At 39.5% G+C, this 27,735-nt stretch overlaps 1 protein-coding gene across 5 annotated transcripts in view; it reads right to left on the bottom strand.

Annotated features, from left to right (window-relative positions):
• Nucleotides 1-27,735, bottom strand: part of POU2F1 (POU class 2 homeobox 1) — a 97,651-nt gene that overhangs the window by 68,890 nt on the left and 1,026 nt on the right. The window lies entirely within an intron of this gene.

Genomic DNA, 27,735 nt, shown 5'->3' on the forward strand with positions numbered 1-27,735 from the left:
AGGCCTAATAAAGAAATTAGTGAACAAGGACAACCAAACTTTTGGACCACCTCTATGTATTTCCTCATTGTGACAGGCATTTCTGATTTTTATTTTACTTATGTTATATACCATTTTTCATAGCAGATATGGATGTTCATACAATGAATCTGAGATTAAGAAACAGAGATGAATTAGGCCATTTTCAAAAGTGATGCTTAAGTAAGTTTTTGACAGATAATACAATGAAAGAACTACATTAGCTGGAATGTACATTCAATTTCAAATGGGTCTCTGCTAGTTTCCATACCACATTAACACCCACAAGTGACACATTCTAGTCTAAAGGAATTCTTAACACTTGTGAAACTGTTTTCAGTCACACTGTGCTATTTATTACAAAGTAACTGTACAAAGACCACCAGCAGTGATTGAAACCAGTTTCGGAAATGCATACTTTAAAAAGGTCCCTCAATGTCGCAGGCAGAACAAGACTTTTCTAGCCTTGTTTTTGAGGGACAACTCTTGTCTTCTGTACAGCAGAGCAAGCCTATAAAGCAAAATGAGCCAACTGTCAGCATTTACGGACCACCATGAAATCCTTGCAACTTATCTATAACATACATAAAGGTAAATCCTTGTAATTTCAATTACACTTATTTCCAAAACTTGATTAATTTAAAATAAGGAAATTTAAATCACTAAAAAGGAAATGATCTAAATCATATTTCCAATTTTGTGTTTTATTTTATTTTTCTGAATAAGCACACACTCCAATGAATTGCAAACCAAAACAGTTTGCTGTATCAGATAAATAGAGCTTATTTCACCACCCAAGAACGTTATTCAAAACCTCTAGTCATACAGGCCTCTTGCACTGCAGAATTATTCCCCTTATAGACTTGGGGTGCAATCAACAGAAATTGAAATGTAAATCTCCTCAGCAAGAACACTGTTGTGATACTGTGCCATGCCTACATTTTACCAGGACTTGGGCAGAACTTCCCAGGTTGTTTTAACAAAGAGGAAAATGGGAAGGAACGCCTGGAGAAAGACCTCCAAAGATGATCTCAGAGTTCAGGTCAGTACATTTGGAAGGACTGTCTCCTCTAATTTGTAGCTAATTCCTATCTTGAGATATTCAGAGGCCTTTTTCTGGGTGCCCCCAAGTGAGGGCTTTTTCTATGATGGCACCCTGGTTATGGAATACCCTTCCTAGAGACACTCACCTGGCACCTTTCTTATATGCTTTTCAGTACCAGGTGAACATCTTATTTTTGCAGGGTTTTCAGATTTGTTCATTTTAGATTCTGCTTTTAGCAATGCTGTGTATATTATTATACTGTTTTACTTGCTGCTTTTGACATGTTTGTATTTCTGTTTATTGTTTTATTGAAGGTTGATTAATTACTACTGTATTTTAATGTTTTCTTGTTGTAAGTTGCCCAGAGAACAAAGTTATTGGACAGCATAAAATACTGCAAATTATTAAACTGTGAAATTTATCTGACTCATACATATAAATGCAACCAGAAGCAGATGGCATGAAGGGGGACACTTGCTTGACATCCCAGTGGTTAAGTCACCGCTACTCCCCGAGGTGGAGGGATGAGGAGGGTGGTGCAGTGCAAACACAGTAGCAAAAGAACAAGACTAACTCTGTTGTGCATTTGCACAGCACCGACATTGCCACTGTCTTGCCCCTCACCCTCCTGGTAAGCAGCAGCAACTCACCTGCTGGGACACCTCTACCACACCAAGTCATCCACTACTGCATGCAACAGCATTAGAAAATCACTTACTGGAAGACCAAATCCAGAGCTTTCTAAAAGCAATGGCTGGTTGTTACAGTGCAAAGAAGTGTTTCTTCATGACCACCACAAGAATTGTTTATTCAGTTTGGTTGACAAAATATGAATACTTTGCCACAAGAATATATGTAAGCATATACTTTAGCAACTATGCTTTTAATTTCAGATTTTCTGTTAGGATATATTTCACACAACTGAAATAAAAAAACTGAAATTGGATTTAAATCCTAGGTGGCACTTCCCCACTGCTGCCCTTTTCCAACTACCCAGCATTCCATGACTACTACACATGCTCAGCCCTCACTGAGCTGTTTAGGGATTATTTTGCCCCGCAGGTTTTAACTTCTACAAATCTTGGGTCTGCCCTGAGCTTGCCAATATCTCCCTCAGTTTCTCAGGGTTTAGTTTTCGCTCTAGTCCTGGTGGCACTCACCACTGAGTTCACAATTAGAGTGATTACGTGTTACAGAGTTATTTAAGTAGCTAGTAAAAGTTTTTGGAAGGTGCAGCAGCAAGAAGAGTAAGTTACCATTGCTAGTGGGGCCTGGGGCCTGAGGGTGCTGTTCTTCCTCTCACCACTTACTCATCAGAAGCTTCCAGTGGGGTAAGGTATTTAGCATGAAGCCACAGGGAGAGGCTGTAGGCAAGGGAGTGATCAAGGAGCTTTCAAGTTAATGCATCCTAGAAAAGAAAAATGGCAGCTACTGGGTTAAGGGAAGTGGCAACACCACTACCAATGGTGACTAAAATGGCAAATCTCTCTTTTGGGTCCACAGCCGTTTTGCCTGTGGGTAACAAAAACCTGTGAGCCAGATCTACTTTTATACAATATACTGTTATTTTATTTTTTACCAATCATTTCAATTTTAATGTCACTGGATTAACAGAATCCTCAAACTGATAATGTAAGTGTGCTGTAGCCCTTAATATTTCTTCCAAAGCAGGTGTTGCAGTTTGAAGTTACAACACCAAGTCATGTTTAGCATGCCCAAGTGCCTTCTTTCCTCATTACCCACCACCCAAAATGTGACTGTGACTTTCAATCAAATCCCGCTTGTAACATACCAGGTGGAAGAAGAGGAAGCCAAATGGAACAAAGATCAGGTAGACCTGAAAGGACAATAAAGTACTGGGCCAGGGCCTTCAGGCGTATTACAGAGTGGAAGTCGGCCAACAGATAATTAAACAGGGAACTCGCTAACGGAGAACTGAACAACAGATGGCCAGGGTCTTTGGGCTCAAAGCCAGGAGTGGTTGGTACACTCAAGACCAGACCTGCTATGGATGATAAGCAGAATATGGCCAACTGGGGAAGGGTAGCCTAGCCAAAATCCAAGCTAATGGATGATATCAAAAATCTAACCGCCAACAACTGCGATTGGATACAATCCTTTTTCTTTCTTTTTTTTTTTTTTTTTGCTCTTCCTTCTTCACAGATGGGATATATTTGCTAAGAGCCAAATACTGTCACAGGGAAAATACTGCAGTATTTCATATTTATACTATTCATATCTTCAAAAATTCCCAGGATGATGAATCCTCGGAGTAGGTGCTAGGTAAAAAAAATTCAAACACTCAATATTTTTAGTCAAGTCACTGGCCCTTCATATTTTTGAACTTAGTTCTCTGATCTCGCTCAGCTACAGACATTCATAAACTGGAAGCATTTAATACAAGATCTAATAACTTTGTATTTCTAATACAAGTTTCTCATTGGGTCCTATATTATAACATGATTGCAAACAGGATTTATGTGTTCACTCTTTCCAGTGTTAGAAACTCAGATATATAAGCTAATTGCCAAATGACATCTTAAACCTGGGCTACAGATGCCACAACGGAATGTCTAGACTCCATTTCTCCCCACGTGGTGGGATTTTTTTTAAATTATTATTATTATTATTATTATTATTATTATTATTATTATTATTATTATTATTATTATTATTTTCATTTCTATACCACTTTATATATTTTTAACAAAATCTCAAAGCAGTTTGCAACACATTAAAACATCCGATAAAACAATCCAGAGAAAAACAAATGCAAGCTTCAAGGAAAGTATTTCACATCCTACTTTCTTCCAAACACACCTGTAATCTCTGTGATAATGCCATTGCCCCATGTGGCCCAGATCATTTAATAAAACATCAATCAAATTGTTATATTGATTAGTATGATAAGGCTGTGGGTATAGTTACTGTATTTTCTGGTGGGGTTTTTTTTTGCAACTGTCAGTATCTACTGCCAACACCTGAAAAACCAAAAAGAGGTAGCACTATCCTACCAAAATTTCAAAGAGATTGGGTTGCATATTATTGGTGTGCCTTCATCACTAGATCAGAAATGGAGCCACCAGGGACTATTTATGCAGCTACTGAGGCACCAAGACATAAGTGTGGGCAGATGGTAGGCAGAGTAAAGAGGCACGAAAGCAAGAAGGAAGCCATAATGGCTCACTGGAACAGAAGCAAAACTCAGAATAAGCAGGAGAGTCATTAATGGGAGGAGCATTAAGAACAGGGACTTGAGCAGGTGTGGCACCCTAGTAATTGGTTTCTATTTTTGAAGACCCTTTCTCCTTGTTCATAGAGTGCCATTTACTCCACTAATGGAGGAGGAGAAAAGTCTTATATCCCAAAAGAAACTTGTGGGAGGGGCATACCTGGAGCCATTGGTGAGAACTAGATTTAAAGCACTGAAAGCTTATTAGTCATACTATACAAACATCTGGTGTCTACCCCTTATACCATTTGTCTAGCCAGCCATGTTGCAAATCTATTCTTAACAGTGGCTCTCCAGGGTCTCAGGCACATATCTTTTCCATTACCTACCATTGTGCTCTACCAATGAGCTATGGTTCCTCCTCAAAGTATTTGACAAGAATGCAGTCTCATTTGGCTAACATATTACTTCTCTTTACTCTTATGACCAGTGAAGAGCCAAAATAATTCTTATAATAACTCACATTATACTTCATGCATCTGGTGAAGTCAAATGACTTGACTGTGGGGGGTTATGCCATAATAAATGTGTAAGTCTTTAAGATGCCACAAGACTCTTTTTTTTGGTTTTGCTGTAAAATTTCAATCCTCTGGAAATTAGGAATATGGCTGAACAGAAACATGTTATTAATCCTTCACTGAAAAACTTCCAGATACATATCAGCATTCTACCAAGCAGAACATTACTTGACCTAGCTTGAAAGTTACACCCCCAACAGATCAAGACAATATATATTTGCTATTTTCTAAAACAACTTGCTAAGCTTTCAGGAAGATGCAATCTTTTCTTCTATTACAGTTACTGACTTATTTACTAGTTTGAGAATTCCAGAACTTTATACAGAAAAGAGGTAGGCAAAATAGATGTTATAAATGCATCAACCTAAGTCATGAGTCTTAAGGTTTCACATAGGAAAGTGATTTTATCCTGCTGGTGGTGCTGTTTGTTTTTACTATAACTGCTGCACCTGTTTTATTGCCTTCCCGGCTTTATTCTTTGTATTGGTTTGTTTTTTATTATAACAACCAGTAAGATTTGACACACACAACACCTGTGCACACCCTAGCAAAAGCTGGCTTGTGTATTTCATCAACATTTCCTCTGCATTATGGCATTAGGATTGACTGAAAGATGACAAAACCAAAGCTCCCTTGAGCTTGCAGAACTTGTGGTTGTCTGGACCCCAATCACAGCATTTCATATTTTAGTGAGTCATGCTATCCACCCAGAGCTCCCTGGTTAGCGCAAGTTCAAATTATAGATTAAGAAATCAGATCTTGCAAGCAAATATTAAGTATGAATTTCTTTTCTGAACTCTCACCAAGTGACATACAGGAAGAACTGCCCTCCTCTCATATTTCTTTCCAGTCTATACTATGGTGGGCATTTATTTCACAGCAGCTGACCTTCAACTTGAAGGGCAGGCCAATGTTTCTGAAATCTAGCTTATTAGCTTCCACAAATGCAGTGTCAATCAAGGTCAGCACAATGCAAAAGCAGTTCTAAGGCTCGAAAGGAAGAATAAAGCTCGGAGAGACTTAACACACTGGCTAAAATAATATGCACTAGGAGGGTAAACTTCAAAGAAACCTACTTATACAGCAGAAAATGAAAAGCAGAAGGAAGAGTATGTTCAAAGTCTTTGGACACCATGATAGACTCTGTGGCCTTTCTGACCTGAAGAACCGTTTTATTACTTTGAGAAAGAATGCTTGGTTTTCACGCCCAACTTCCATGGCACAGAATTTTTCAGAGTAAAAGAAGAGGAAATTCTAAAGGCATTTGTCCCAAGGGAGCATTTAAAAAACCCAACCTAAAACCAGGAAAATTTACTTGCCGTTTTGGAGAAAGCATTTCTTTGACATGTTGAACATCTCCTTTTCATATATATATATATTTCTACAGCTACAGAGGCCGTGCTACCAGATGCAGTAGAGGGACCAAGTATTAATTAGTTATAACTTCCTGCAACCTTCTAGTTACCGTATGTTGGGACTTCTAGAATGCTTCAACATCTGCCACCAAAACCGCCTCTAGTCATCTACCTTGACTAAAATGGACAGCTGCAGAAAAGTTTTGAGAACCACCACTCTACTAGAAAAAAAATATTTTAAAGGATAAAGAAAAATATATATAAATGAACAGAAGAATTGTTTTAGCTTCCTGCACACTGATCTATTGAAATTGATTGGCAATAGATAGAAAGCAGACAAAACAACACATTTTTCATATAATGCACACATGGAATTCACATTTACAGAGTTTTAAATGGGGATTAGATAATTTCATGGAATAGATCTATCAATGATTATTAGCTGTGATAGCTAAATTAAAGTTCTATATTCAAAAGATTCTAGAACAAAGCATGTGCCATAATGCAAATAAAACCATCAGTTTCTAATTCCAAACAACCAAGCAACAGGAAGAATAGTATTGCAGAGAAGTAGAAAGCTACCAATATTACAACATCTCTTGTAGTTAATTCACTACAGCAGTCAGAGGGGGAAAACCAGCCACAGTTCAGCAATCAATGCTTTGCTGTAAGGACATTTTTCCTGAAGACAGATGCCACCCAGAGGAACAAAAAGAGAAGAACAATTCTGCTCCTGACCAGAGGCGATGCAAAGATAAATTAGGAACGGCAACCGAACCTTGCTTCATTCAACCACTACCCATCTGCCAAGCCATCATTCCTTAGTCCATATCAACATGTTATATACATCAGGAATAGGCAAAGACGGCCCTCCAGATGTTTTGAGACTACTATTCCCATGATCCCTGACCACTGGTCCTGTTAGCTAGAGATGATGGGAGTTGTAGTCCCAAAACATCTGGAGGGCTGAATTTGCCTATGCCTGTTACACACAATGTAAAAAAAAAAAAAAGCAAATAGTTTTATTGTTGCCATTCTTCAGGGATAACACAGAAAGAAAAAAAACTGGGGCATACAAGGATAGTAAACAGACTCAAGGCCCAAATCTGCTTTCCCCAAAGACTTTCCAGCTGTGCCCTGGCATAACTTGTGATCCAAGGAATCCCCACAATACATCCCTGAGTTATTTTCTCCCAAGCCAATTCAGAGGCTTACAGGAAAATGTCAACAGCAAGTTGATGGGAAGGTTCATTGGGAATGTGGCAGAAATTAAGGTAAACCCCTTATCTGCCCCATGGCACTGTTCCTGATGCCCACCCCATGCTGCAGTTTAAAAAAACTTATCAATTGCATTTGGATCTCATTTAGCCTAGGACACATTGGAGTAATGGTGAACAGCTGAAGTGTATGCAGAAAAGGCACTGCCAAAACCTTTGTTGCCATTCACACCCTGGGGAAAAAATGGTTAAAGAACTTTTTTACAGTTAACAGAAGCTTCCTATCTTTATGGCTGGAGATACCTTTTGGAAAACAAAGAAATTGGCTTTCATAAAGTTTGTTGCATCCCACTGTGTTGCCCTTCATCTGCAGCCCACCCCCCACCCCCTTCTCACACCATTCTAAAATGTCCTACAACTTCTGGAAGGGTGCAGAAGGCTGCGAAAAATAAAAGTCACACTCGCATCCAAGTCAATGTGTGCTCACATGGACACCAGAGCTGTACAGAAGTTGCTTTGTAATTCCTTTACTCACATCCTAAATGCGAAATTAAAAGTTCAAATTAGAAAGGCCTAGATACTTCATTAGGTTGTCTTCCATTCTTTTTAATTTATTTATTTGAGGATCTCTAACCTGCTTTAAGCCCTATTATTTTAGGGCAGTGTACAATGCAAACATTCTAACATTTCCAATGCTGTTCATAACAGCAGTGTTAGAAACTCAGATATATAAGCTAATCACCAAATGGCACCTTAAATCTAGGTTACAGTTGCTACAATGGAATGAGTAAGCGCCATCCCCCCCCCCCAGTGGATTATATTGTTATTACTATTACTATTATTATCATGTTCATTTCTATACCACTTTATATTTTAAGGGGGGGGGGATCTCAAGTGGTTTACAATACATTAAGTCATTCTTACCAATCTATCCCTATCCCTCCATAGCTCTACCTGGGAAATTTCTTAGTCAATTCTGGTTTGAACAGACAGTCAGGTGAACAATGGATAGTCCGAGGCTTGCTACACTTTGCATTAGAAATTGATTCCCAATTTTTCAAGTGATTCTCTGACCTCCAACAACTTTGATACCTACACCAGCTTTTTCCTTACCAGAACAGCACCTTTTCGACTACTTCCATGCCAATTTATCAAGTGTCCATCATGCTTAAATTGTGATCTGCCCAGGGCTTCAAGCAATCAAAAATCTAGGGTCAGGTTGCCTATGGCCTTGGCAGACTGAAGAACAGGTAAGAAAACATTACCTTGTACTTTCCTTAATTTCCAATGGCAAGGCAGCTGTTGAAAATTAAACAGATTAAGTATGCTAATATAGAAATTCTCCTGCATAATTAGATCCTCCAATTTGCATAGTATGCAAATCAGGCCACCCACATTTAGGCACCACAGATATGGCACACTTCTCAGCAGTTACAGAAAAAAGAGAGACGTGCTTCAGGGCTTTGGATTTCCCCCATACTGCTGCTTATAAGGGCTTTTGAGGTTATCTTTTCTGACATGACACAAAAATACACGAACCAGATGAAATAATTGCTATATCCAGGGATTTCTTCTGGCCAGAACTCAGTTCTGGCACCTCTCAGGCGGGTGCCATTGCCATTCTAAGAGAATGAGGGAGGTGTTCATAGCAAGTTCCGGCATCTCTTTTTTTAGAAAAATAGCACTGGCTACATCCGGAATAAGAAATATATTAACTAAAACCCTAAAACTTTCTACAATGTATATAGGCATTTTTAGAGCTGGAATGGGAAACACGGATAAACCCAACCATGTTTAAACTGCAAAGAATTCAGTATTCACCTGTTACCCCCTACCCCGGCCAATATATTATGATGGTATCACCTTATGGTAAATTGGTCTTGAGGCATGACGTTCAATTCCAGCTGTATTTTTCATTAGCCATTCCTCACAACTATGAAGGTAACATTTTTTATTTTAAAAAGTAATCAGCCTATCAAAGGAATATTCAGTACTATACTATTGGTTTAAACAGTTTTGAAGAAGGAACTACAATAGAAAGACACAAGGAAAACACTGCAATCTGTTGTACAAACCAAAAACAGCAACAGAAACCATGCATGAAGATATTTGGGCAGATTCAGAAGAAAAACTAGTACAGCAGCCTAATTGGGGGTCAGAGAGAATTTGTTCATAAAAAGGTCTCTTTTTCCCATAGTTTGAACTACTGGACCTTGGTAGACTGGAAAAAAGAACTGGAAGACAAAAGAGAAAAGAACAGAGAATTTTGCTTTGAAAACTCAGTTCTGCTGCATGCACTGCTAGCCCTTCATGATGCCAAAATAGGATCAAAACACACTTGATCCTACAGTGAGGTTGCATGAATTGTTCTGATTCACATTAGATAAGACAGCAGACAGAAATGAAACCCAGTATTATAAACAATCTTAGGAAGTTTATTCTTCCTGGGTTCTTTTCACATACATTTTCAAACTGCAACTGCTTTTAGGTGTTTTTTATTGTAATTGTTTTTAGAATGGTGTAACTGTTTTAGAATGTTTTTGTTTTGTAGGAGGAAGGGTGGGATATAAATTCAATAAACAAACAAATTTTTACTCTTAGACCAACCTGAAAATGTCTACACATTTTAACATTGCTAGGAAAGTAGCTGGTTTCAAATACTGCCTTGCAATACATGAATTTTAGGCATACTATATTTAAATAATCTCACAGAAAATTCTCACTTCAGTCACTAGGAAATAAAGAAAAAATGTAGTGCCACCTGGAGGACACAAAAAATAATATCACTCTAAATAAAATTTAAAATATTTGACTATGGAAGCCTCTCTCAACCTTGGGTTCCTAGGATGAAATGTTGGACTACAACTCCCATCATTCCTAGTCAGCAGGACCAGTGGTCAGGAATGCTGGGAGTTGTAGTCCAACAACATCTAGGAACCCAAGGCTTAAGAAAGGCTGGACTACGGTGAAGTTTTTTTTTATTTTTAATTACACATATTGACTACAGAAACAAAAACAAATGTATCACTTAAGCAACCAAAGATGTCATTCATGGGACCAGTCTTTCTGAGCATCCCAATATATAATTTATGCAGTTACAGAATTATGCTAAAGTGCATTGAGGAAGAATAAATCATGAAATACACCATAGTAACATGCTTAGAAGTACAACCACATTAAGTAAACACATCCAACATCAAATAGTTACGTTGAATGTTTTTCCTTTTATTTTGTCCCATACCCAAGAGTACATTACATCAAAAATGTAAGCAACATTTTGAAACCTTTAAAAGGGAACTAGAACAGAGCATGCAGTTAAACAAACAGAATGGATACAGTGGACACTCGGGTTGCAAACGTGATCCATGCACAGATCTGCGCACGTGTGAGTCGGCGCTTCTGTGCATGCACAAAGCACGATTTAGCGCTTCTGTGCATGCACGAGTGCCAAAACCTGGAAGTAACCCGTTCTGGTGTGCAACCCGAAAACACGCAACCTAAAGCGTCTGTAACCCAAGGTATGACTGTATTACTAATAAAGGTTCAACAAGAAATTGTTGCTGACTGGAGATGTATCACTTTCTATCAATAACAAAGGTATTTATTACCCCTGGTCCTATTCACCTAGAAAAGCAGCTACTACAGGTCTTTCCAGTATTCAACTATCTCAGCCGCAATACTGAACTGTTTTTGCAGGTGAACAAGTTGAAGCTTAACCCAAGTTACAAAGTACCATTAGAACGCTGGTGATGTGGGAATGGTGGCATACCTTGCCTTAGATTAAATTGTATTTCCCCTGAAGACTCAAGACTTTCAACTTATAGGTTCTTCCTGATCGTACTCTGCTTTTGGGTGCTGACTAAGCTGTGTCCTTTCCTATAGAAGACAAATCTGGCCATATGCATTAACCCATTAGTAACCATAAAACTAGATTACTTTAATGCACTCTTTTGGTAGTATGCAACTAAATAATTGGGCAAGCAAAACTCTTTTAGCTATTAGGAATGCATGGGGGGAGGAGGAAAATGGGAGAACATTCAATTGCACAAGGATAAACCATTATGCTGACAGAATTTTCCCTTCAGTATTACAGTATTACGGGTTGAAGTAGTTTCAGGTTGTGTGTTTTCGGGTTGCGCTCCGTGACGACCTGGAAGTAACAGAACGAGTTACTTCCAGGTTTCGCCGCTCGCGCAGATGCTCAAAATTACGTCACACGCATGCGCGGAAGCGGCAAATCGCGACCCGCGCACGTGGGTTGCGTTTGCTTCAGGATGCGAACAGGGCTCCGGAACGGATCCCGTTCGCTTCCAGAGGTACCACTGTACTATGAATACAAGACTATATGGACTGCCTGCCCTAAAAATGTCCAAAACCTTCATTTGATGCAAAATACTACCACCAAGCCAGCTGGATGGAACTGGACTGTGAGAATCAGTGTTCGAAATTAACTAGGCACCAGGCACATTTTGCACCTGACCACTGGCCACTCGTGACAGAGGCAAGATGCTGGGGTGCTAGGATGGCGCATGACATCACCATCTGAAGATGCATGCCTGGGGATCATTGGATCTCGACGCTTTTCACACACCAATAGCACATCCTGTAGAATTCTATCAGTTATATTTTATCTGCACAATCAGAATGAAATTTCAGGAACCAAAATGCTTTTCCTGTGCAGGAGCAGTGACCTTAACTGTTGTAGCTTGCCTCCACTTACCACACCTGCATGTCCTGCTCACAGTTGTGAATAATATTCTTACTTATGAATGGTCCGTGTCACCATTAAGAAAAATAGGTAGGATAAAGTGACTTTTCTTCTTTAAGTTCTTAAATTTCTTAACCTCGCAAGGTTGTCATCTGAACTAGCCTGATGTTTAACTGACATTCAATCTCAGTCAGTCCATCATTTGAAAAATAAGCCGCCATGCCCCAAAAGGATAACTAGACATTCCTTTTTGGTGACTGTAACTTTGGTTTAAGGAGCCATTTGGCACCTAGCTTATATATTTGAGTTTGTAACACTGGTCAGGATGCATCACTCTACTGACACTCAATCTCCACTGTTGACCTATTCATTTTCAGGACCAACTGAATGTTCAAGTTCTGTTCCTTTAAAATCCTAGGGTGCTTGGGCTCTAAGTACCGGTAACTTAAGGGCCAACTTCTTCCTATGTTGTTCATTAGCTGCTTCATCCAACACCTGGGGTGCCAGATTCCCTCATTGGTTTAAGTATGACAGACGTTTATAGCAAGCAGGGACCTTCTGGTTGTGGCATCAACCTTGTGGAATGTCTTCTCTAAAGAGGCAAGTAAATACCTGGTTCTTTAAAATAACCTTTAGCATCCAATTCCAAACCCATTTTACTGAAATGTATTGGGGAGGGTTAGGCAGAGGAAGTTGGAACACTACAGATCTAATGACCCTCCTTATTATATGGAAAGTGAAGTACACCAATTAGAGGAAAACATTTTAATATTTTCATAACTATTTGGGATTAGTTATGACCCCCAAATGCACAGGGAAAGTTAAGTGTTTACAACTAGGAAAATTGTATTTCTCCTTCTGGCTTTCCGTCTTATGTTTTAGAATGAAAATAGGTGACCTCATCTTTTCAATGCTGTCATTGGATAAAAGATGAGAGGTAAACAAAACATCAAATTATCCTTTAATTTAGAATGAGATCACCTACTTGAGACTTTGAGGCTTTCACCTTGCATTTGCTTAGATGGTTCTGGTAGGTATTCTAAGGACACCTAAATAGTGTGTGTGCATGATGGAGAACTGTGCCACACCTATTTAGCATGTGCTAAGTCTATCCAACATGGATTGGCACTGATAGCTCAGAATAAACTGGAAATTCTATGCATCTGTCAGTCATCAGTCTGCAACAGTCGTGAAGGTAGAGTGAACTTTCCTGAACTTCTTATTGTAGGTAATTTCAACACATAGTGAGAACAGGGTGGGGTGGGGGCACACTTCCTATTTTAATCAAGAAATGGCTCTAAGCTAGTAAGCTAAGTATTGTCAAATTAGCCCAAGGCTCCATTAGAGGTCCTTTGGACAGTTTTTCTTCCTCCCTACATTGATCCAAGCACTCGGCTAACACTTCCTGCCCACCCGCTTCATTCAACTACTGATCCATAGGACACATTTTCATGTATATTTGCTACTTTAAGGTCTTGTAAAAGCCTTTTCAGAATATTCAGTGTATCTACTGTACTGCTTCAACACACATAACATAATGCACATTCATTATATACAATTCAGCATACAAAAAAGGCAAGCATTTATAGTGTTTCAATAAAGCTCCCGGTATTGAAGAGTGCAATTCTTTAGCAGTGAAGGAAGCAAAACCGCCTTTCCAATGAAGTGTATTTTTAAAGCTCTGTAGATGTCCAAAACCATGACTATTACTAATCTTACTACAGATATATGTAGTAAGATATATGTAGCCCACCACTCTCTTTAAGGCTTCTATAGATAATCAGCAGCTTTAATAATATATCTGCAGCTGTACTGCAGGTGGGAGAATCCAACATTTGAATATTTCCCAACACTAACCTGGTGTGTTTAATAGGAACTATGGTTCAATGTAGCATGAAAACTGGGCCAAAAACTACCACAGCTCAACAATATGGGATCAGGAATATGGCTAATCTAGAATATGGCTAATCTATGACATACTAGATTCACACAAGCAGATAGCTTCCTTTCTTGTAAAGAGGGGAAACTATTAAACATTTGATTCCCCAACCTGCAGACTAAAGTTGTACAGTGCAGGAACAGATACATCACATAATTCTGTTGATTATGCATTTTCTCCTCAAACATTTGTGTAATGAGATCTTTTAGAAAAATTCTACATTGCTGCCTTCTTTTGTTATAGGCAATTCAGCTGTGGAAAAACCCCACAAAGTCCTGTACAACTCTGAAAAATAAAACTTTGTTCTGAGAGGGCAGGATATCACACACTATGATCACCGAACCTGGCCTCCACTGACTCTTTACAATGAACTTTCTAAATTTATATCTGGTTTTGCTACTATGTGATAGAGGGGATCTAAAGAACTAGCCTTTTAATTGCATGTTTGCATTTTTAAATTAGCATCTTAAGGGCCTTTGTTTTTTCTTTGAACATCCAACCCATACTATATCATAATCTACTTTGGAAAATGCCGTTTCAAAAAGTGGTTTCCAATGAGAGACAGGAGAGAGTAATTTGAGATTTAGTTGCTGAAAACACCCCTTGAGATCTGCGCACTAGCCATGTTTCTTCTTTTCAACCGCAAACTATTTTTATCTGTTGTAAATTGTGAGTCATGTGAAGCCCACATCAGAGTTCCATGTAATCTGAAAGTTGTTTCCACCATTTTAACAAGAAATTCCCCTAAAAGGTTTTCTGTCAAAAGTGTTCCATTTAATACAAAATTAACTAAATAAAGCACTTTTTGGAAAAATTGACACATTGCAATTAAAGGAAGAATAATAAATAGGAATGTTGGTTGTATGGTCTCCAAGACTCAAACGGTCAAGTACTTTCTTTTTAAAAAAGGAAAAAATTGTATTAGCTAAACTAATGTTCACAGTCTCATGAAAGTAGTTGGCACCCCTTCTTTGCATAGAAAAACAATTTAAGTTGCCTAGATTTAGAGCCTAAGGTAGGACAACTTCTACTAGATATATCTGGTGAAAAGAAGTATATACTAAGTTTACTTTTGTAAAGTAGGTCTTCTAAGTCTGCTCTCCCTTGCCTCAAAATACTCTAAAATGCTTATGCCATAGTTTACCTTCACTATGGTGAATATTGTTGTTGGCATCCGTCTGTCTTGAGAGACAATGGAGTGCGCCTACAGAAGTGAAATCAAACTGCTGTGTTAGTAGCACCGAAGTGATTTCCTGGGCAGTGTGTATGGCAATTCTGGACTGCCAGACGAAAAAAAACCCCTCTCGGCCTCACTGATATGGTCCAAAGGAAAGCAGAGCAATATGTTTGGCACCAGCTTGGCTGAAAGAGGCATACAAGGCACCATCCAACTATCTTAGGGACCTCACTCCAGATTTGTGTAGGGTTTACTCATTAGTCTTTTCTTCTGCCGAAGATATCTCTACAAGGCAGCAGAGGTTTAATATCAGGGTGTATGGAGTGTTAGGCAAGGTGTAGTACCTCTGGTGGGAGACACATAGTGCTCCTTCTGAGATAGTTTGTCCACCTTTCATCCCCACTCAGCTCTCACCTGTGGCTCCTGGAAGCTGCAAGCATGTGACAGCAGCCATAGCCCGGAAAATAGCTTCAACTGGCCAGCTGAACCAGGTGAGCGTATCCAATGGGTCTCAAAGCCTTGGTGAGTTAGAGACTTCCCCTGAATGTGAAGACAGGCTCCAGTGGATTGAATGGACAAGATCATAGTGAATCCAACAGTCAAGAAGGCAGTTTCCACATGTGCTATAGAAGGAAGTGAGGTGCAGATGGGGTTTGTCCACCTGGGAAGGTAGCCCATCTAAAAGAAGGAAAACTCTGATCCTAAGCCTTTACTATGGTGAGTAGAATACAGCAATATATACATGGCTACATTCCCACTAATCTGCATCAATAAAATTCGACCCATTCCAGCAAAATTCACACTTTTTCTATTGCCACACAGATCAAGAAACCAATTATGTAGTACTTTTTACTTTAAAATAATGTTGATTTGTATTACTATTTTCTATTAATTATAATAATTAATAATTAATTAATTATTGTAAGATTGTTATTAACCATTAGTTCCATACAATTGTAGCACCAACAGACAAAATGATTTCCATGTACTTCTCACACATAATATGTGACAGTGATAGAAAGAAGAAAAGCGGAATGCTACCATACAATGTACTAAACAGCCAAGGTGAAAATGTATTTATTCTACCTGAAGGTTAAAGAAATTAAAGTCAATGATTTGATTTACCAAACCAGAGGATCTATTTTCATATTAAAATACCAAGAGCTGTAGGTAGATGTAAACCACGTAATTTTCCTTATACAAATTGCACAGAAGCTAATTTGGTCTAGTGAAAACCTTCCATAGAAGGGTGCCAGAATCCAAAGAACTATTTTAGACATACATACTCAAAAACTTGAAGATGCCCAGTGGAATTTTTTTACTTCTTTATCATTCAACACCAGACTCTCCCCCTCTCCCAAGGCTGTATCACGAACTGTTTTTGAGGATTCTGAGTTTGCTGTGTTTAAGAAACAAAAGCCCCCTTGGCTGCATAGGACTAACTGTACATTTCCTTGAACCCCACCCTATGTTTGTGATCTTGACCCATTTTCAGTCTGAATATTTATATGCAACTACTTGAACTATGATGTTGGAAGGGATGAATAGCCACAGGTCCTATTTTTTTAAAAAAATACAGATAGACAGCATTCACATTTAAATGCTGTTTAAATAAAATGTACATTAGATGTACATCCAGTTGATACATATGTTTGTTCATCCAGCAAGATATATGCATCCAGAAAACACTAATAATAATAATCATAATAATCATAATAGTAATAATAAATTTTTATTTATACTCCACCCTCCCCAGCCAAGACTGGGCTCAGGGCGGCTAATAACCAATAATAAAAACAAGTTGATTAAAAAACAATTTAAAAGATTAAGATACAACATTAAAACATTAGGATGCAGCCTCTTCACAGGCGGAGAAAGGAAAAAGAAAGGGAGGGGGGAATCAAACTGATTCTAAGCCAAAGGCCACGTGGAACAACTCTGTCTTACAGGCCCTGCAGAAAGAAATCAGATCCTGCAGGGCCCTGGTCTTATGAGACAGAACATTCCACCAGGCCGGAGCCAGTGTTGAGAAGGCCCTGGCTCGGGTTGAGGCTAATCTAGCTTCCTTAGGGCCCGGGACCTCTGGGTGTTGCTATATATGGACCTTAAGGTCCTCCGTAGGGCATACCAGGAGAGGCAGTCCCGTAGGTACATAACTTCTTAGGTGGACTGGCAAATAAGAAATCAGTTTCCAAAAAAAATTGTTGGGGATTTGGGGTGGGGAAAAATATTCACTTTTTGCTGTAATGCAAAGTTAACTTGAAAACTAACTACAAAAAAAATCTACAAAGCAATCTATAAAATTATCTACAAAGCAGTCACTGAACAATTACCTCAATTATCTACAATCAAATAGCTAAGCAAGGACTAGTTTTGGAAATCACATTCATATTCCTAGCACCCTATTATTCATTTACTCAATTCACTGAACTAGCACAGGGCAGTGAATCAGAAATCTCATTTGAACATGGGAAATCAAAATTCCTGGGCAAGCTGCCATCTCTCTGGCTATTATCTCCTAGGGTGCTTGAGAATTTGACTAGGTAACTAATCTTGAGTCTTCATGATAGTACATGAAAAAATCAGTTTAAAGAGTTTCTGAAACAGGGGTTTATGTTCCCAGTTATGGAAATATAAGCAGTACCAGAGGGTCATTCCACGCCACATCACCTGGTGTCATGTGCTGTCACGACTCAGATTATCTTTTTTTAAAAATTATGTGTAGATACCTATGAAATAACCTCAAATTTATTTTTAAAGATTTTTCTGTCCAAAATTGGGCACAGGGGAATTTTTTTTTTTTAATTCAATTTTCATGCGATTTGGGCTAATGCAATTTCTGCTTCAGTTTAGGGGGAAAAAAACTCCTGTTTCGCTTATTTTTCAACCAATTGGGCTTATTTTGGTATCAAAATAAAGCTGGTTGTGGTCTCTTTCAAAATAAGGTATAAAAATGGTATTGACACAGAACAGGGTCACTGACCATTCAAAGTGAATTTTTGTCATTTTATTCCCAGTAGATTCAATAAGCCATAGCGCGCAAACCACAACTAACACATGTATCACACTTGTTTTGTAGAATGGGCTAACCATGTACTTGTTATGTTTTAAAAATGAGGGTATTTTGGGGGGTTATAAAATAAATTAATTTTGAAGTAATTTTTTTCCAAAAAATAAAACTGTACAGGTTTAAGGTCTCTTTGAGCCTGAAATAACTCACACATTCGTGAGAATAGTTAAAATTGTACCCTCTTATGTTAGGGATGCGGGTGGCGCTGTGCTCTAAACCACTGAGCCTCTTGGGCTTGCTGATCAGAAGGTTGGTGGTTCGAATCCCTGCAACGGGGTGAGCTCCCATTGCTCAGTCCCAGCTCCTGCCAACCTAGCAGTACGAAAGCACACCAAAAAAGTGGAAGTAGATAAATAGGTACCATTCCGGCAGGAAGGTAATTGGCATTTCCGTGTGGTGCTCTGGTTTCGGTGTTCCATTGCTCCACAAGCGCCTTAGTCATGCTGGCCACGTGACCTGGAAAAACTGTCTGCGGACAAACACTGGCTCCCTCGGCCTTTAAATCGAGATGAGCGCAGCAACCCTAGAGTTGTCTGCGACTTGACTTAACTGTCAGGGGTTCTTTACCTTTACCTTTTATGTTACAATGTCATCTGATATATTTTAAAAATTAAGTTTTATTATTTAATAAAAACAAAATACATCTCAGAGCCCTTGTTCATTTTATTGTTGTTGGAAAAGATCAGGAGGCCTGAGGCTCACTAGGGGGTTGTCTCAGCAACAGTACCCCAGCTATGGAGCATTCCCGTCTCCAGGCTTTGACTGGCACCAACCTTGAGTCTTTTTCAGCCCCAACTAAGACTCTCCTCTTCCACCAGGCTGTTTGGCAGAGCCTTTATGTGCCCAAGTTTCTGCAAGTGCACTAGTTAACCAACTAGTCAGATTGATATATTTAATAGATGGAGGATTGATGCATTTTAAAGTATATTCTATTTGGCTTTCTTTGTGTACTGTGTCTTGTGACTTGCTCCAAGATCACATGTGATGAGGGGTGGGATGTAAACCTTATAAACAAACTAAAAAAAATAAATACTGGGAAAGATGTTGTAGGAGACATCTTCCTCAGTGGAGCAACCCCCTGCCCCCCCCCAATCCATGCTACAGGGAAAGGTAGTTGAACGGCAGAGGGTTGAAAAAACAGTTAAAGGAGAAAGACAAGAGAACTGAATATTAGAACTGTCATAGAAAAAATGTCTGCAGAGGGAAGTAACTGTTCCCACAGTGAAGTTCAAGTGAGATGGGTGGAAGAGCAATGAGCTGGTTGTCACTGTACTCTTCATGAAATACCCATGGAATAATCCCATACTATTTCATACTGGACACTGTCAGTCTTCTGTGGGAGACTGTCATTCCACTCTCTACTTTCTTATTTTATCTTCTGCGCTTAGATCATGCTGTCATTGTATTCTGGACATCATTCTGATGTCATTTCTGATGTACATTATACTGATTTTTCATTTTCATTTTAGGCATTTTCATTTACCCTGGGGACTGCAATCTTATTTTTCTTCATATTATCATTCCATTGCTACTCCTCTTTGGATACTACCATCATTCCAAGGAGAATTATTTTGCTCTGAACACTACAGCAAAGACTGGAGCTGGGAGAATCCATCATTCACACACACACACACACACACACACCCAATTTCCTTGCCTTCTACCTTCCCACTCTTAAAATTGCAAGTGCTGGTTTGACCTATAAAACCTTAAATGGTTCAGGACGTTAATAACTCAAGGACCTCCTCCTATGAACTGATAAGGACCCAGCAATCATAATCTAAGGCCCTTCTTTGTGTGCCACAAGAGGTCTGTGGAGAGTGGCAACATGACAATGGGCCTTTTCTGTGGTGGCTACCCATTTGTGGAATGCTCTTCCTGGGGAGGCTCGCCTGCCGCCTTCATTACGTATCTTCAGGTGCCAGACAAAAATGTTTTTCTATAACCAGCCCTTTGGCTGATTAACATTCTATGGCTTTTAAAATGTGTTGCTTTGTGAGGGTTTGTTATTGTTGTTATTGGTTTGTTATTGTTGTAAGCCGCCTTGTGATCTTCAGATGAAGATGCATATACAAATTTAACAAATAAATAATAAAATTGTATAACTTTGTATTGCTCCTTCGAGGGAATAGTTTGGGAGTGATACAGGGAGAGGTCTAAGATAAGGGAATATATTTTTCTGTAATTCCCATTAAATATTATGACAATGAAAGAAACGGGAGTCTGATGCTCCTGTCTTCCTTTTCTTTATGGTTTGTAAACAGCAAGAGTTTAGTTTGTTGTAAGCAAAGCTTGTCAGTTAATAAAAGAAATCTATGTTAAAGAAGTCAACCTTCCAAGGACCATCATTGCTATTGAGAAGCCCTTGGCTGTCACAATAAAGCATGAACTTCATTCTCTAGCCAAGCTACTCATTCATCACATGAACCCATCCCTCACCTTCTGTACAAGGAGTGGAGTTATTGTGGCTTTTATATGTTGCTGGCCTACACCCCCCATCATCCCTGACAATTTGCCATGCCATCTAGGGTTGATGGGAAATGGAACTCAACAACATAAAGAAAGCCACAGGCTCTCCATCCCTGTTTTATACTGATGCTATCTCACATTAAATACAGTGTGTGCTACCTACTGAAAACACAGTGTGGGGAACCAGAACTCGACACCATTAACAGTTGTTCCAATATTCAAAAAAAATAAAGAGCAAACTGTTGAAAGAAACTATGCGTGCCCACCTCTGTGGGTGCTCTGGAGACAGTGACACCAAAGAAACACATGTCTCTTCCTCTCTTATGTGTATGTGTTACTGCAGGAGTTGGTGAAATATCAAGCAGAAAGAACTACATCAGGAAAGATGCTACGAGTAGCAGAGTCAAAGCAACTTGCATATTTGACTTTACACAACTATTATCATTTTAATAAATGCTGCAACTTCCAAACTGCTGCTGGTTGCCCAGTTTTACTGTTCTGAAATTACCTCTAATGTGAAAAGCTTTAGCAAGTAGAATTGAACATAATGATGCTTTTTACTTGGTTCCTTGTTTCTGAAACTTTTATATTTAAAGTAGTATTTAAGGTTTTTTTCTAAGCACTGAAGGCTCAAGACTTAAATGAAATATCTAATGAGACAACAAAACAGCCTTGTATTTAAGCATTCGGTTGGTTGCCATGGGCACTTGGGAATTCCACATCCATTGGCTGTTTGATGATGACCAGAATAGTGTATCCTTCCTTCACCATTTCGCTCAGCTTCCATGTTACCCATGAAGGAAAGCCCCTTCCTCCACAGCAGCAGGTTGTCAACAGCGTTCAAAATTTGCCATGTGCCAGATGAACTTTGCACCTGGCTATTGGCCACTTGCAACCAAGTGAAGATGCCCGGGTGCAATGATGGCGCCTAATGCATGCCTAGGGATTCTTGGATCTTCCCGGTTTTCACACACTAACAACACATCCTTTAGAAGTCTACCAATGATATTTTACCTGCACAATCAGAATGACTTTCAGGAACCAAAAGGTCGTACTGAAAAATACGACTTTCAAGCCATCTAGCCCCAAAATGGCAACTAGACATTCCATTTTGGCGGCTGTAACCCTGCCACCTAACTTATATATCTAGTTTTTAACGCTGGTTGTCAAAGGAAAGATAAATTACTCTGTCCCTCCTTTGCCAGCCTACCCAGTGTTCATCTTGGCTGTGGAGGAAATGCTTTCTCTTCTTCAGCAGTCAGAACAGAAGCTGAGCAGCATGGCAAAGGAGAAACAGTGCATTCTGTTTTATCTTTGCCAGTCCACTCAGCTTCTGTCCTGGTCACAGAGGAATGAAGTGACCCATGACTCAACTGCCAGCTTCCTATGATGGACACACAGGAGGCAAAGCCCTTTTCTGTGCACCCAGCACAAACAACAAACAGGCTGTAGCAGGTAAACATTGCTCCTTATCTCTTCTCCCTGCCAGTTGTGTTTCTAGTAAAGCTGCAAAACAAACAAAAACTCTAGTCTGATTTTTAATCATAGAAAAGGATGGAAGAATTCTTTTTAAGGCTAGTAACTTTTAGGGGCTCACTCACAATAATAATAATCATAATACAAACGCCTCAGGTTACAAACGCTTCAGGTTACAAACTCTGCTAACCTGGAAGAGTTACCTCGAGTTGAGAACTTTGCCCCAGGATGAGAATGGAAATCATGTGCCGGCAACACAGCAGCAGCAAGAGGCCCCATTAGCGAAAGCACGTCTCTAGTTAAGAACAGTTTCGGGTTAAGAACAGACCTCCAGAACAAATTAAGTTCGTAACTAGAGGTACCACTGTAACTCGCAAGGTAGTAAGGGCTGGACAAGAGTTTCTAAAGGGCATGTTGCAATACTTAGGCAGTGAAGCTGGGTTGATGGACAATGATGCATTTTTGAAATGTATAGGGTATCTCTTGTGTTTCCTGTTCTTATGGTTGCATCCTTTTAAAAAAAACCCCACAGCTGTTTAGGAAAAATTACTGTAAGGCGGCAGCAAGTACAGCAGTTGCTCAATATGTAGTTGTGTAAATAAACTACATTTATTTTTGCTTTTGCTCCTTCTTAAATATAGCAGTTTACACCATCTTTACCTTATCCCATGGCCTGTTTAACTGCTCGCTGTATGAAAATGGTAACATTGGGGATGTGGGCCAATAGCAAACTTCTTTTTAGAAAAAGAGCAGAAACATATTATCTACATTTCACTGTTAATTCATTGTACGGTTTTTGTTGCTGCTACCTAAAGTTACAAAACTTTACATTAAACGTTGTAGTAAAGAGAAGCTGATGACTCTTAACTTGTCAATATTTCATTCCATGTAAAAGGGGGAAACAGAAGACTTAAATCAAATGTGGTGATGGGGGGGGGAAGAAGTCATATGCTAACATTTGTTCACTAATATTTAAAATGCAAACTAGGATAGAATTAAAGTCTGCCATAAACCCCATTACCTCCAATACTCAAAGATCACTAATTTTGCCTTATACTTTGTACAGTTGTACCTTCCTGCCGGAGCGGTACCTATTTATCTACAGTGGTATCTCAGGTTAAGTACTTAATTTGTGCTGGAGGTCCGTTCTTAACCTGAAACTGTTCTTAACCTGAAGCACCACTTTAGCTAATGGGGCCTCCTGCTGCCGCTGCGCTGCCACTGCACGATTTCTGTTCTCATCCTGAAGCAAAGTTCTTAACCCGAGGTACTATTTCTGGGTTAGCAGATTCTGTAACCTGAAGCGTATGTAACCTGAAGCGTATGTAACCCGAGGTACCACTGTACATCACATGTTCCAATGTGATGTATAGACCAGAATACTGCAACCTCAGCTATATCATTTACTGGACCCAAATTGTCATTCCTACACACTGAATCTAAAAACTATCTGCCCTCACCAACACCTTACTTCAATTCTACTCAGAGTTCACTGTTCAGCTGATTCCCTAAAGTATAAGCAATTAAAACTCTCTTCCTAATATAAATATAGATTTACAATGTAATCTTCAACATGTTTACTCTGAATTAAATTCAATCTGCCTTATTCCCACATAAATGGATCTAGGATTACAACCTTAGTTACCATAACAGTGCAAAATGTCAACACAGGTCTCCAATGCTATTGTTTGTCTCAAGAGTACAAAGTAACACTGAAAAAAGCTGGAGTGGCAGGGCTTCCTAAACTGGGTGAAAATCTCAAATAGAGGCAAGCACACTTGACTTCAAGCGTCACTGGTGTACAACAGCGTGCACAAAACGAAGCAGCAGTAACTCTTACTTACAATTTCAACAGCACATGGACTGTGGGAGTAAACCTCTCTGTATGTTTCTGGTATGAGCCAGTTGCATAGAGAGAGATGAGGGAGATCCTCTGCTTATCCTGCTATGTTTCTGACTGCCTCAAAGATTGCCTGGCATGAAAGAGCCAGAATAAACCCAGGAACAGCCAGATACCCCCCCTTCATTGTGCAAAGACAAGCACTACATGATATGGGCTACAGTCACCCAGCAGTAAAATAGGATGCAATGGAGGCCACTGCTGAATCAGACAACTCCATCTTCTGTAACTCTTCACAAGTTTTACTTTAAGAAATGCCCCGAATTCAGGTTTAACTGCACAAAGAGCAAAGTAAATGGCCCTCTGGTGCCTTTTAAATTGCTGCAGAAAATATCAATACTGGCTTAAAACACCATAGCCAAAGCTATGCATGGCAAAGTATAGTTATTTTGAATTAAACCATAGCATGCTAGCTTGACCGCATAATGTAAGCGTACTGAGAAAGGACTGTTACCCAGACAATTACATAATATAATGTGGAACCATGATAAAGCTAGCATGGGCCAACTACACCCCGTTTTTTAAAAGATTGGTCAGAGTTCTCCTATGATTTTACATTGCAATAATGACAAGCAAACTGCACAACTGTTTTACGACTTTTACCCAACATATATGACTTCTCTCCAAGCGGACCAAAGAAACTCAAAGTCTTAACAATTAAAACAAGACTCCCAAACAGATGTTATATAGAAAAGCAAATTTTAGACTATCACAATAACCAGAAAGTTGAGGGAAGTTTTTAGCCTATGGATACTGCATAGTAGGTGCACAGGCAGATTCTCTTCCAGTCAGCCCAAGCACAATTAACACTTTCTACTTTTAATATCAGGGACGCGGGTGGCGCTGTGGGTTAAACCACAGAGCCTAGGACTTGCAGATCAGAAGGTCGGCAGTTCAAATCCCCGTGATGGGGTGAGCTCCTGTTGCTCGGTCCCTGCTCCTGCCAACCCAGCAGTTCGAAAGCACGTCAAAGTGCAAGTAGATAAATAGGTACCACTCCAGCGGGAAGGTAAACGGCGTTTCCATGCACTGCTCTGGTTTGCCAGAAGCAGCTTAATCATGCTGGCCACATGTACGCCAGCTCCCTCGGCCAATAAAGCGAGATGAGCGCCGCAACCCCAGAGTTGGTCACAACTGAACCTAATAGTCAGGGGTTCCTTTACCTTTTACTATTAATATCACTAGCCATACCAGGAGCCCTATTAATGCCAGAGTTACTAAGCAGCAGCAGCATGAGCCAACAAAAACTTTTGATAAATCTTGAGTTAAAGACCACAGGTGATTACAACCACAGGTGATTACAACAGCTAAGAACACTATTTCAGTTTCATTCAAGCAACCTAAGGGCATGAGAGAGAACAGAATAATACATGAGCCACTCTGGGTTGAGGGGGAGACCAAATGTTTTTCCCCACAAGCTACATACAAACAGCAAAATGGAACTTCAGTTTAACCTGATATCAGAATCAATGGCTGATGAGAAATAAAACTTGCGCCACAGCTGGAGAAAACATCCTAGTAAAATGACAATATTAGATCTACAGCCCATTCCAGGTAAATTATAGTTAGGGGCCTTACTTAGTATTAATTAAAAAAAACTAAGACAAAGTAAAGGAACACAGAATTATCAGTTTTAGTCCAAAAATGGAGAGGCTAGTAAGCTCCTGGGTTTATAAAACTCCAACTCTTCCCTTACACACCAGAATTTGCAGTTAGCAAAACATCCTTTAAAAATTATTAAATTGTCAGCTGCAATAAAATTTTGTTCATAAGATGCGATATATATTTTTTATCATTCAGGATAAAATATCTATGGCCACAGCAGTGGCTGAATTGTAGCTAGAAAGGAAATTGTCTTCAGATAAATGGTTTCCCTATGAGAAGGCTTCACCACTACACCTAGCTCCAGGTCAATAAATCAAATTAACTGCACCTTGTCCGCTGGCTAGTGACATCATCAGCTGGACCACATCTTTTTAAATAGGTGCAGAAACATATGCTTCTAAGGCATAAAACCATATTACATTTTTGTCTGGCCAACACCATGAAAGGGAAAACTTTGTAAGGGTGAAAAAAGGCAGAAGACCAATTACTTTAAAATAAAATAAAAACATCACGAAATTTACAAAAAATCAAACTGTTCCTGTATATGCAGCTCATAGTCATGCTTCAAGGACTGTTCAATATTAATCAGACATAGATACTGTAAAATATCCTGCTGTCAGGTTATTTTTCTGCACAGATTGAAGAGAATGGTCACTAATGAGGCCTACATAAATCTGTCAAGTGTGCTAGCACTATATTAATAGATACCACCTTTAAAATAATTAGGGAGAGAGCTACTGTAACTTACTAGGCATTGTGCCGAATTGAAATGTTTGTTTTAACTAAAAAAGTGTTCCTAGTTTCATTAAGTATAAGGAACATTCATCCTTTTTCAATCACTCTTTTTTCACCACTCATAATCGTTTTTAGCTTTAATACACATTTACTAGCTTTAAAGAAGACAACAGAATTATATACCAAACATATTCTGTCCACATCATTCAGATCCTAAATATCAAAATGGAAGTTATTTCTAATAACACCTCAGATTACTGCACATAATTTATAATGTGGGTTGTAGTGTCTAGATTGTCACTTATTCTATCATTGCTTGATAATACATACTATATTTATTACAAGTAACTGAATTGCTAATTTCAGGGAGATGCAGTTTTCAGTCCCTCAAACTGTAAGTGAGAAACTGTTTTTTCTACATGAAAAAGTCAATCAGGACAAAGGGAGAAGAAAGCCCCCCCCCTCCACTGCTCTATAAGGAGCAGCTTAGAAAGTCCTGTTGTTGCTATAAATTAAAAATAAGCCCCTTATATTTGAGGCATGAAGGGTGATGGGGGGGGGAGAGAAAGAGAGAGAGAGGAGCTGTGAGCAGATCTGATGCTGCTTATGCCCCAGGAGGGTTTTGTTTTTGCTGTCGGGGCTGAGAGGGGGCATTTTGGTTATTAGTAAATAAATCAAGCAGCAGAGAGTGAGGCCTAAGCGCCTGCCAAAGGAGTCCGGGCCTAGCTTTCCTCCCTCCCCTCCATACAGCCTGGGTTTGATCTCAAGGCCCTGCTCGTTGCCAAGAAAATGTAAAAAAGCCAGAGAGCGAGAAAGAAGAATCATATTGAACCACAAAAGCACATGGGGCGAATGTAAAATATAAACACGGCATTGGGCTCTGAGTGGCTGTTATTAAAGGCCTGAATTACTAAACATGAGAGGCGGGGAAAGCCGGGCGGCCATTTCAATAATATAAACCTCCCCGAATTAGACATTATTCAAATGAGAGAGAAGGAGACCAGAGACGGGGTTGGGGGAGGAGGAGGAGGGAGGGAGAATTAGAAAGCAGCCACAGTCCGCTCGCGGCCAGCCGGCCACCCCGGAACCCTGACCAGCCGGCCACCCCATAATAATAATAATATGGGGACGGGAGACAAGGCATTGTCAAGTGTCGTCTCCCTCCTCCTCTGCCGCCGCACCCCCCCTACCCCGCCGATCCCGCCGCTATGATCCGGTGCAAGCCATTCAAGGGCTCCCTCCACCTCGCAGAAGGGCAGGCGAAGATTTGT

The sequence above is a fragment of the Podarcis muralis genome, chromosome 4, assembly GCF_964188315.1.
Source record: "Podarcis muralis chromosome 4, rPodMur119.hap1.1, whole genome shotgun sequence".
Taxonomy (NCBI): domain Eukaryota; kingdom Metazoa; phylum Chordata; class Lepidosauria; order Squamata; family Lacertidae; genus Podarcis; species Podarcis muralis.